Source organism: Triticum urartu, chromosome 1, assembly GCF_003073215.2.
Source record: "Triticum urartu cultivar G1812 chromosome 1, Tu2.1, whole genome shotgun sequence".
NCBI classification, from domain to species: domain Eukaryota; kingdom Viridiplantae; phylum Streptophyta; class Magnoliopsida; order Poales; family Poaceae; genus Triticum; species Triticum urartu.
Window position 1 is genome coordinate 547,337,422 of NC_053022.1, and position 12,108 is coordinate 547,349,529.

Genomic DNA, 12,108 nt, shown 5'->3' on the forward strand with positions numbered 1-12,108 from the left:
GCACGCGCTAAAGTGCGTTGCCCCGCGGACAGGGAGTGCGTCCACGTCGAGCGGGGCCTCCTGAAGCCAGGCGGAGTCGTCGGCGATGAACGTGAGCGTGCCGAGACGGATCTCGCGGCCCTCCACCAAAACTCCATCGAAAACCATGATGATTCGGGTTGGAAAAGACCGCAACTCCTCCAACAAAACGCTAAAACACCTGCCCCACGGTGGGCGCCAACTATAGTGGTTCTAACTCTGACAGTAATGTAGGGGGGTAAGTATGGAGAGGCGAGGTCTTAGCTATGGAGAGGTTGTAAAGATGCAAGGTTTACGAGTTCAGGCCCTTCTCGGAGGAAGTAAAAGCTGTACGTCTCGGAGCCCAGAGGCGGTCGACTGGATTATGTGGGTATGAGTTACAGAGGTGCGAACCCTTGTCTCGGAGGAGGGGGTGGCTTATATAGAGTGCGCCAGGACCCCGGCCAGCCCACGTTACGAAGGGTTCGATGTACATTAAGGTAGGGCGTTTCTGGTAACGCTAGTAATAAAGTTCTATGATGACCATAAAAGCTACTTAATGACCGACCGTTAGCGTGCAGGGCGCCTTAGGCCTCCTGGCTGTCGAGTGGTTGGGTCTTGGTCGAGTGATTGCTTCTTGGTCGAGTGTCTTCGAGTCTGTCGAGTGGGACACCTTCAAGTCGATTGAAAGGTGATTTCTTCTAGAGATGTCCTTGGGTAGGGCAGTTAGGGCAGGTCCATGACCCTACCCTAGGTTCATAGCTTCATCAGTAGTAGCATAATTTCTCTGGGCATTGTCTAGAGTTTTACTAGCATATTGAATAACATTTAATTTCTTATCAACTCTTTTCCCTAGAACAACACCTACAACATAATCACTAGCATCACACATAATTTCAAAGGGTAAATTCCAATCAGGTGGCTGAACAATAGGTGCAGAAATTAATGCTTTCTTAAGTATTTCAAATGCTTCTACACAATCATCATCAAAGACAAAAGGAATATCTTTTTGTAATAGATTAGTCAGAGGCCGAGAATTTTTTGAGAAGTCCTTAATGAACCTCCTATAAAAACCGGCATGACCTAGAAAACTTCTTATACCTTTGATGTCCTTGGGGCACGACCTCTTTCAGAAATTTTATGCCCCAAGACAATACCTCCATTAACCATAAAGTGGCACTTCTCCCAATTCAAGACAAGATTAGTTTCTACACATCTCTGCAAAACTTGATCAAGGTTGCTAAAGCAATCATCAAAAGAGGATCCATAAACGGAGAAATCGTCCATGAAAACCTCACATATCTTTTCACAAAAGTCAGAGAATATAGCCATCATGCATCTTTGAAAGGTAGCAGGTGCATTACATAAACCAAAAGGCATACGTCTATAAGCAAAAGTACCAAAAGGGCAAGTAAAAGTGGTCTTTGATTGATCATCAGCTGACACAGGTATTTGAGAGAAGCGAGAGTAACCATCTAGAAAACAAAAATGTGTATGTTTGGATAATCTTTCTAGCATTTGATCAATAAAAGGCAAAGGGTAATGATCTTTTTAGTAGCCTTATTTAATTTGTGGAAATCAATTACCATCCTATAACCTGTAATAATTCTTTGCGGGATCAATTCATCTTTATCATTAGGAACAACAGTAATACCTCCCTTCTTAGGGACACAATGAACATGACTTACCCACTGACTATCAGCGATGGGATAAATTATACCTGCCTCAAGGAGCTTTAATATTTCTTTTCTTACCACTTCTTTCATCTTAGGATTCAGCAGTCGTTGATGATCAATAACTGGTTTGGCATCTTCCTCCAAATTTATTTTGTGTTGACATAGAGTGGGACTAATGCCCTTAAGATCATCAAGAGTATATCCAATACTAGTACGGTGCTTCTTCAGAGTTTTCAATAATTTCTCTTCCTCCTCTGAAAGGTTAGCACTAATAATAACATGATATATTTTCTTTTCATCAAGATAAGCATATTTAAGAGTATCAGGTAATGGTTTAAGCTCAAACATGGGATCACCCTTGGGTGGAGGAGGATCCCCTAGGATTTCAATAGGCAAATTGTGTTTCAGAATAGGTCTTTGTTTAAAGAATACTTCATCTATTTCCATTCTTTCATTCATAAACATATCATTCTCATGGTCTAGCAAATATTGTTCTAATGGATCAGTAGGAGGCACGACAATAGAAGCAAGACCAATAATTTCATATTTACTAGGCAATTCTTTATCATGGGGTTGTCTACAAAATTTAGAAAAATTAAACTCATGAGACATATCATCCAAACCAATAGTAACAACATCCTTCTTGCAATCTATCTTAGCATTAACAGTGTTCAAGAAGGGTCTACCAAATATAATGGGACAAAAGCTATCTTGAGGGGAACCAAGAACAAGAAAATCAGCAGGATATTTAGCCTTCCCACACTAGACTTCAATGTCTCTAAAAATCACAATTGGTGAAATAGTATATCTATTAGCAAGCTTAATGGTAACATCGATATCTTCTATCTCAGCTGGTGCAATATCATGCATAATTTCTTTGTATAAGGAAATAGGTATTGCACTGGCACTAGCACCCATATCAAACAAGCCATGATAACAATGATATCCTATTTTAACAGAAATAACAGGCATGCCTACCACAGGTCTATGTTTATCTTTAGCACCAGGTTTAGAAATTCTAGCAGTCTCATCACAGAAATAAATAACATGCCCACCGATATTATCAGCTAGGAGATCTTTAACAATAGCAATATTAGGTTCAACATTAACTTGCTCAGGAGGTGTATAAGTTCTAATACACTACAAAAAAATACACTTCCGTGATGATACATGTTTGTCACAGTAGGTCGCGTTTTTTGTCATGCATGTACATCCATGACGATTCTATGACAGAATCAAGATAGTCATACCTGTGCTGTCGTAGAAGTGTTCCATGACATTACCAAAATTATCATCACGGAAGTGTCCACTTCCATGACGATAAATCACGCGTCATAGAAGTGCTTTCGTCAAGGGTGAGCGACAAGTGGCATCCACCGTAACGGAACGCTGTTAAGCTACCGGGTCAGATTTTGGATCTGATAACCCGTTAACAGCCCTGACCAATGGAAAATTTCCACGTGTAAAATTCTGATTCGCCGAAGGGAACACCTGTCAGCTCGTCAGTGGGCCAGATGTCACCCGTCCATTGGAGGAGACATGCCTATGATACATCGACACGTGGCTAGGCCCAACAGAGGCCCATATAGGTTAAAAAGGCTGGTCTAGTCAAAGGCCCGTAGAACTTAATCAGGTACTAGTGGGCCAGCCCAATAACGGCCTGCTTAATAAAGGCCCATTTACGGCCTGAAGCCAGATCTGGCCCATTAATTGTTCGCCCAATATTTGGGCCCATTTACGGCCCGAAGCCAGATCTGGCCCGTTAATTGTTCGCCCAATATTTGGGCCCATTTGCGGCCCAAAGCCAGATCTGGCCCTTTAATTGTTCGCCGAATATTTGGGCCCAACTACAGCCCAGTGACTTTCGGCCTGTTAGAGGTCTGATGTAGACATGGGCCCATTTCAGCCCGGTGTGACTTTCGGCCTGGGAATGGCCCGTGCTGTCCATGGACCATATATGGTCCGACGGGACATCGGGCCCACTAACGGCCCATGCTAAAGGTGGCAACAGGTAAGCCCAACGTGACTTTGGGCCTGTTAAAGGCCTGTCACGTAATTCGGCCCATTGATGCTTGTGCTAAGCTTTCAGCCTCTTAAAGGCCCATGATATCAGTGGGCCAACTAAGACCCAAGATATGTTTCGGCCTGGTAACGGCCCGTGAGCTAACTGGGCCCAAAACGGCCCGGTCTACATTTCAGCTTGCTGAAGGCCCGTCGACGACTAGTGAAAATTGAGGCCCAACATGCATTTTGGCCTGCTAAAGGCCCGTGGTTTCATCTCGGCCGTAACAGGCCAGTACAATATTCAGCCTGTTAATGGCCCAACACTACCTGGGCCAAACTAAGCGTTGGGTCGACAAAAGGCCCAACTAAAATATATGCCGGTGTAAGTTTGGGCCTGGCGCAATGTGTGAAGGCCCCAATCATTCGGGCCCAAGAAAGACGCAGGCCGGCCCAATTGTGGCCCGCTAAAAACCTGGCCCGTTAGAGTCGAATGTTTCGGTCCGGTCGACTACATCTGATTTTTTTTCAGATAGCGAATGATGGCAGTAACTAGTAGGAATTAAGAACAAACCTACTCTATACAATAAAGAAATTACGGCATAGTAACTAAGAATAAACCTACACTATAAAATAAAGGATTTAAGGTATATTACATCCACTGGGCATCGAAGTTCGCCACCAGTGATCATAAAGCGCAACGAAGAAGCAGATTACAAAAACTGGGCACCATTGCAGCGTAACAAAATAATACTGAACCGAGACCACTTCCAAGACAGTTCAAGAAAGGTTAGCCTTGCGGGGGAACTGCTACGCAAGCTGCTGAGCAAGGCTGTGAGACCGGCCTAGCATGTCGGTCATAGCTTCCAGGTGTAGCTGTTTAGCGATGAGGTTCTCATTGGTGTTCTCCGCAATCTTTCTTAGAGATAGGACTGCAAGTCGAAGTTGAGTTACAGAATGCCTTTCTGCTAGAACTTGGGACTGAAGAAGTCGAACTGATTCAGACAACGAATTTTGTGAGCTTGTCTGACTGTTAGTCTCAAGTAACTTGAACAATGCATCAGACAAGACTTTGGGTTGTCTCGCTATCTTCAAGATGTTTTGCCTTCTTTGCTGCAATATATGTCTGGTTTGTCTCACAGCCTTCAGCAGACTTGTGCATGCCATCAGGCATATCACCCTGAAACAAAGCAGAGAGATGACATGTTTTGCACGTGTATAAACAAAGATGATAACTGTTCTGTCAATTCTATCCAATTTCAAATTAGAAAATAAAGAGTAAGTTCAAAATATCAATAGCATAATTTGGCATTGTTCATAATGCGGGGAGCTTCACCACACTACTGGATTACCATGTCAACATAACAAGCATAGATGAAGGGCAAAGAAAATCATTGTATCTATTTTGGATACTGTGCATGGCATGTTGTTCATATCATCAGCCACATCAGTAAGATAAAACAGGAGATGACAAGGTGCAAACGTGGGCTGCTTCACCACACACTGGATTATAGATCCACAAAAACAAGCATACATATAGGGAGTATTAAGTAATGTGCATGGTATGAATAAGAAATTTGGTTTTACAAGTAAAACTTAGAACTTATGGTTCTTACGAACATGCATTTTGGTAGAAATAGCAAACTAAACAGCAGTAAACGATAGGGAGTATGAGCAAATTAAACAGCAGTTGAGGATAAAGGCTTTAAAAGGACTGACTTACATTAACAGTTAACACCGGCTTTATAATGCCCTTATCCATGTCAAGGGAAGGAAACTCAAGAATTTCAGCAATCTTCTTCATAAGCATTGCCTGTACTCTACATTGTAGAGAGTAATTATAGATATGATAATACTGGAAGGGATAGAGGATAATGAAGATAAGGTGCAGATTGATGCTACATAATCAACTACCAATCCCTGGAAGTACAAGCGTTACAGGACAAAATGTATTGACAAGAGCAATGGGCTACACTTCTGCACTGGCATTTTCTGTGTATTCTACTTGTTGGTAAGATTAAATATAGATCAGATCTTTTTTAGTAAATGGCGGGCGAGGGAGATAAGATGTAGAATGCTACAAAATGAACCAATCCCTCTTCCCATAATACAAGAGTGTTTTGAACACTGGTGTACTATACAAAACGTTCTTATATTATGGGACGGAGGGAGTAGCTGTTAATGTAATTACAGTGATAGACCACGTTCAGTCCTTACAAGAGGACTGCAGAGCTAAACCTCTTCAAAAGCATTGGGTTGATTCTAAATTTATGTAAGAGTCCATAGGATCTTATAATGTCCACCAAATGGACGATTACGAGGCTAACATGTGCAGTGATGCTACATAATCAAACAACTATGACAGTAAGTATGGTCATACAAGGCAAGAGGTACTCACAAGAGCAATGCAGTGTGGAGTATAGTTGCGAGATTCTGTGGTCCCTTGAGAACGAATGTTCTTCTGCTAACAGTTTTCGTACAAGTGAGACATTAAGGCAAATGCAGAAATGTAGTTCAAATTGTGATGTGATATCATAGACAGTATCTTACGCTGCAGCCGAGACCAATGTGTAACAAGAGTATTCCAGTCACTGTCGGATAAATGTAGCACCGGAGACTTTACAGAAATTTCGTTCAGAGGCTTGCCATCGAAGTGCGCTTGCCTTAGGTAGGAACGATACTTCATCAATGAGTGCTTGAAAAGCGCGACCAACCCTTGCTCGTCATCACAATCCAGTTTGCTCCTCGCCTATTTAAAAGAATGAAATCTTGTGTCTTCTGTCAGCAGAAACATATGCAGTAATGACCATGAATAACATTAGTACATTACTTACGCGTAAGTTGCGGAGGAAGACTGGAAATTGTTCTGTGTCTGCGGTATAATCTTTCCATGAAGGAAAGATGCGCACAAAGTTCCTGACAACAACATAAGCTTCGTCTTCTAAACTAGGAAGAAATGGAACAGGGGTCCTATTTGCTGCAATTGGGGCTCTCTCTGGTTCGAAAAGGGATTTGGCAACTGGATTTGGTGTACTCTTTGCTGGAATAGGGGGTTTTATGTCGTATAGCTGGTGCTATGTCAACTGGCATAATCATACTATTTGCTGCAGTTGGGGTCTGCTGAGTTGGGGCATCAGAAATGACCAGTGTAGTAGGGCCAGAGTCTGCTAGAATTGGGGTATTTTGTGGGTCAGGTGATATTGCAACTACACCTAATGGGCTATTTGATTTATGAGGTGCCACTACCTTTTCCAAATACTTTGCTTGTACTCCTCCTCGATCAGCAATCGCCCTCTTCCCTTTGAACATCTGATACACAAGAACAACATTTGAATGGATAAATATGGTATGATGACAGATGAAATATGTACTGAAAATCGATAGGCAGGGCGTATTCATTTGAACTTTCGAAAGCCGTGCCCGCGGTTATGGGCAGATGGGAATTTGTTAATGTCCGGTTGTAGAAAACCTGAAGTTGATCTTAATTAAAATACACCAACCGCGTGTGTAACCATGATGGTCTCTTCTCGGCGGAGTCCGGGAAGTGAACACGGTGTTGGAGTAATGCTTGATGTAGGTTGTTCTAGGATCAATTCTTGATCATAGTTGTTCGATCGTGCTTTGCCTTCTCTTCTCGCTCTCTTTTGCGTATGTTAGCCACCATACATGCTAGTCGCTTGCTGCAGCTCCACATCATACCTCTTACCCTACCTATAAGCTTAAATAGTCTTGATCGCGAGGGTGTGAGATTGCTGAGTCCCCGTGACTCACAGATACTTACAAAACCAGTTTGCAGGTGCCGGTGATACCGTGCAGGTGACGCAACCGAGCTCAAGGAGGGGCTCGATGAAGATCGTGTTCGTTATGTTGTTCCGTTTCCAGTTGATCAGTAGTGGAGCCCAGTTGGAACGATCGGGGATCTATGTAGCATTTGGGGTAGTCTTCTTTTATTTTGGTTCCGTAGTCGGACCTTGATTGTATCTGGATGATGTAATGCTTTATTCATGAATTGTGTGAAGTGGCGAATGTAAGCCAACTATGTATCTTTTTCCCTTATGTATTACATGGGTTGTGTGAAGATTACCTCACTTGCAACATTGCTTTCAATGCGGTTATGCCTCTAAGTCAAGCTTCGACACGTGGGAGATATAGCCGCATCGAGGGCGTTACAGTATTCACATACACGATGTGTAAACTAAGCTAATGGCAGTTCAACAAAGTAGAAGCAATGCAAAGCATCAGTTGCAAGATATGTGCGAGCAATGTAACCTTGGAAAGTTAGAGCAAGTACCTTGATGGGTGAATAAGATAGGGCATCTTCCTCTGACTCCTCCACTAGGGAGCTACATTGACTTAGGTCTCCCTCTAGCTCTAAATCACTGTTAGGATCATATTCCGAGCATGAATCTGTAGGTGGAGAGCGTTTGCATTGCATTGCATCCAGACTTGATTTTAGTCCCTTAATGCCAAGTTTGACAGCCATGGCATTGTTCTGCTTTATTCTTTTCATGCGCGCAAGCTCATAATCATTATGATGCTGTTCAGAATATGAGATTCGTGAAAACATAAAAAGTAGTCAGATTATCTATGGAATGCATTGCAGATTCAACTCGGAGAGTGTCTCCCTATAAACCCCTGCAGATGCAAAGTTCACCTCCCCAACCGTGCTGACCAGACCACACACAGAAATACAAACCCCTTATGTCTCTATAACAGGCAGGCACACATTTTAAAACTGAAGTAGGAACATTAGAATCATATGAAATTCGTATTTGAACAAATAAACTAAGCAATTATGAGTGGCGTAATGTTTAGCTTCAAGGGTGGAGTGTTGGTAGTGCGACACAAAGCAAGTAGGCAGATTGTATTCCATGTAAAAGATCGAAACATATGTAAAACCTAGAAATGACACTTTCTTTCTATACAATGCAGTGTTTGTTACCCACACATGATCGAAGAGATCACATAGAGAAATACTATTCACTCATGTCTACGGTTCCAGTATTTAGAAACAGGGTGGTCCACCCTTAAAGAATATTGACAACAAATATGACAAGGAAAGCATAGATGTAGTGAATCAATCATTTACTTGTGAGCTTACTAGGACAAGAATGCAGAATTGTAACTGCAGTAAGAGACCGTCCAAAATCTGAATGAAGAAGTTTGTCTAGCACTTATTGTTTGCAACTAATAAATGTGAATAATTGGATATTGTATCTAATGAGTAAGAAAGACAAGTAAAATTGTCAACAAACCTGGCTTGCAGTAGTAATCTGGGTCAATGTCACTACGACCAACAATCCAAAATGACTAGTTTCTGTTCCGAGGGCCGGAATTTTGAAAACCCTGTGAACTTTAGAGGTACTAAAGATTACCTAAATACATCTGAACCATTAAGTGTAGGTAGCACTGAGCACACAACAAACCCTAATGACATTCCTGCGTAATGAGTAATGAATCAATTAGAAAATGGGTGATGATGAGTGGCTGCCGAGTGTTGAGGACGTATCTCAGGATAAATCGGGTTGGCTTGGTGGGTGCTGCACGCCTGAGCCCTGAACGGACTGGGAAGGTAGGCACGGCGGCACCCCCAGGTAGCGGTGACGCTGTTGGGCGAGCGGCTCCTGGCCTCCTGTTAGTCCGGCATCTCCTCCTAGAGTCATGCCGTCCGGGGACGGCAAGTCGCCGGTGAGGCAGGCGGCTAGGGGCGAGTAGAGATCAGAAGCGCGCAGCAGAACAGAGGGGAATCGGGGCCTGGGACGACCCAAAATCCCAGAGTGGGCCGGCCCACCGTGGGCACCCTGTAGAGATACACACCCGAGCGGCGAACATGCATTTTCAAAACTAATTTAGGAACATTTAGCCGACCAATTAAACAACTCTGTTTTAATAATATTAGATTCGTATTTGAACAACTAAGCTTGTTTAGCTTGATGGGTGGAGCAGTGTTATTATGACACGAAGCACATATTCTGATCGTATAGTGGTCATAAAAGGGGGAAACTCTAAGCATATTTTTTTAGCAAAAGAGGGTTTCCCCTCCGATTTCTATTAAAGAAACCACCACGGAACCAACATGATCAATTAAACCCTAAGCATGATCAATTAAATCGTATTATGGCTGTGCCATGGCAGATTTGAAGCTGCAAACCGGAGAAATGATATTTAGCATCCATTGTTTGCTTTGAACTAAGAACTAGATTCTAAGAGCTGAAAAGAAAGTAGAGTAACCAAGTTAAGATCTATTTTCTGGTTGAGATCAAAAAGTTGAGGAGATATGAAGTACCCCCTCTCTTGCGGCGCCGTGTAGGCATCGAGGGTGCGATGGATGTCGGTGGCGTTGAAGCAGATCTGCGACGGTAGATGGGTGCATCGAGGGATAAGTCCCGTTGCGGTGGAAGAGAAGGTCATGTGAGCGGCCCCGGCAAAGAGGACGATGGCACCTGAAGCGAGAGGACGCGATGCAAGGCTATTGGTCCGTCGCCGTGGATGAGAAACATCCATCTCTAGAAGTGGACGATGCGGTCTTGGTAGGCGCTCCGGCATGGTGGAGGACGGTGGCGATGGATGTGGTGGAGGACGGCGGCGATGGATGGGGTGGCGGACGGAGGCTGTTGTGGGGATGGGGTGTTCTAGCGCGGACGGTGTATGAATGGGAAAATGGAGGGAGAGGTACGGGGAACCATGTTTTTGGGACGGGCCTGTCTGAAATATGGGAAAGTTACGAACTTAGCACCCATTTAAAATTTGGACGTCTACTCGGTTGGGGATAGGATGGTAATCTCGCATCTCGCCAATATTTGCCCAGAGCGATTTCGGGGGAGGAGAGGGTGGTTGGCACCCATGGTTGGCACCCACGGTGTATGAACGGGGCTGACAGGTAAGGCTGTTGTGTCACGTATGAGTGAAGTTACAAACCTGCCCCTATTGAAAATATTTGCCTACATCGATTTCGGCCGAGTCGAGTTTGTTTTGCCGCCCACCATGTATGAATGGGGAATGGAGGGAGAAACAGAGGTCTTTCGGACGAGCTTGAATCAAATGAGTTTTGTCGCCCATGTTTGACGCCCACCGTGTCGGAATGGGCTCAGAGGCGGTCGTGTCACGTCTAATTGAAGTTACTAACCTACCCCTATTTAGAGCAGTGGAAATCGGGCCGATGGATTGTCCGTGTAATGGGTAGATAGTAATTTCCATCTCCCAAACACTTGGCTTCGGGCAGCCGACGTGGGAGTGGACATTTTGCTGCTTCTTTCGAATTTTGGGACAATAAGCATCCACGTTTACCCTGGCAACTAAATTCTAATCCATTTTGTATTCCTATATAAATCTCTATAAATCATTCTATGTGTTTCTATATATCTTCAAAAGGACGACAAAGATGTATTCCACTGTCATATATGAATATGGTTTACAAATGCCGATACTCAAATTCAGAAACTAGAATCCAGTTTAAGGTGAATTTGAATATTTGGAACACTTCATGTCCAACTCAAATGTCACACGCAGCATAATGTGTACTACCATTTAGATATGTACACAGGCGATGTATCAAGATTCAAATACCGAGTCAATCAACCAAGAATGTATAGAACTAATAGACATATAAACACTTATAGAGTATATAGATCAATAATATCAACTAACATACATAAGCCCAGCCGCTGTACTTTTTTTGGCTACAACATCATCCTTTTTTTTAGCCAGCATCTTGGCCCTTTCCGATGCGTGCCACTTATGGTCCATCTATACTACTACTACTATTGCTGAATGCACATTCAGCCCGATTAGCATATTTGTAGGTCTGGCACAGCAATCCAAATGAAATGTCTCCAAGCCTTATCAATTAATACAGACTTGTGCTCAAATAAAATTACAAACCCAAGAACAAAAAAAACAATTATTACATGATCTCTAAAACAAATGGTTTGATTGATTACATGAACAGACAACACAAAGGTTATTCAACTATGGAAAAGAACATTTCACCTATGATTTACCAAGTAGGAATTTAATTTCCTTTTTTCCTTCAGGACCTTAACAATCTAGTCAGTCTCAGCTTGCTTCGTTTTGAAATCCACCAAATATTTAATGGTTGTCTTGAGTACTGCTTGTGATTGTGTTGTTTGCTTCCTCAACATGTTAACTTCATCTCTAAGTGCAGAAGCAGAATCTCTTTCTACCACTAGTTTAGCCTCTAGAGCATCACCAGTTGGCAATTCATAATGCACGATTGGGCCGGTGCCACTGCTGTGGGATGATGCAACGTCCATGGGGACCTCGCTCTTTGATCTTGGGCTAACCTGTTTTGCCATTAAAGTTCCGATTGGATTTAGAAAAGTTGAAGTTAGCAAAACATCTCAACTGGGAGTTATAACAGCAAACCAGTTAAACAAACAAGGAATTAAAGAGTTTCAATTGGATGCTGAAAAGT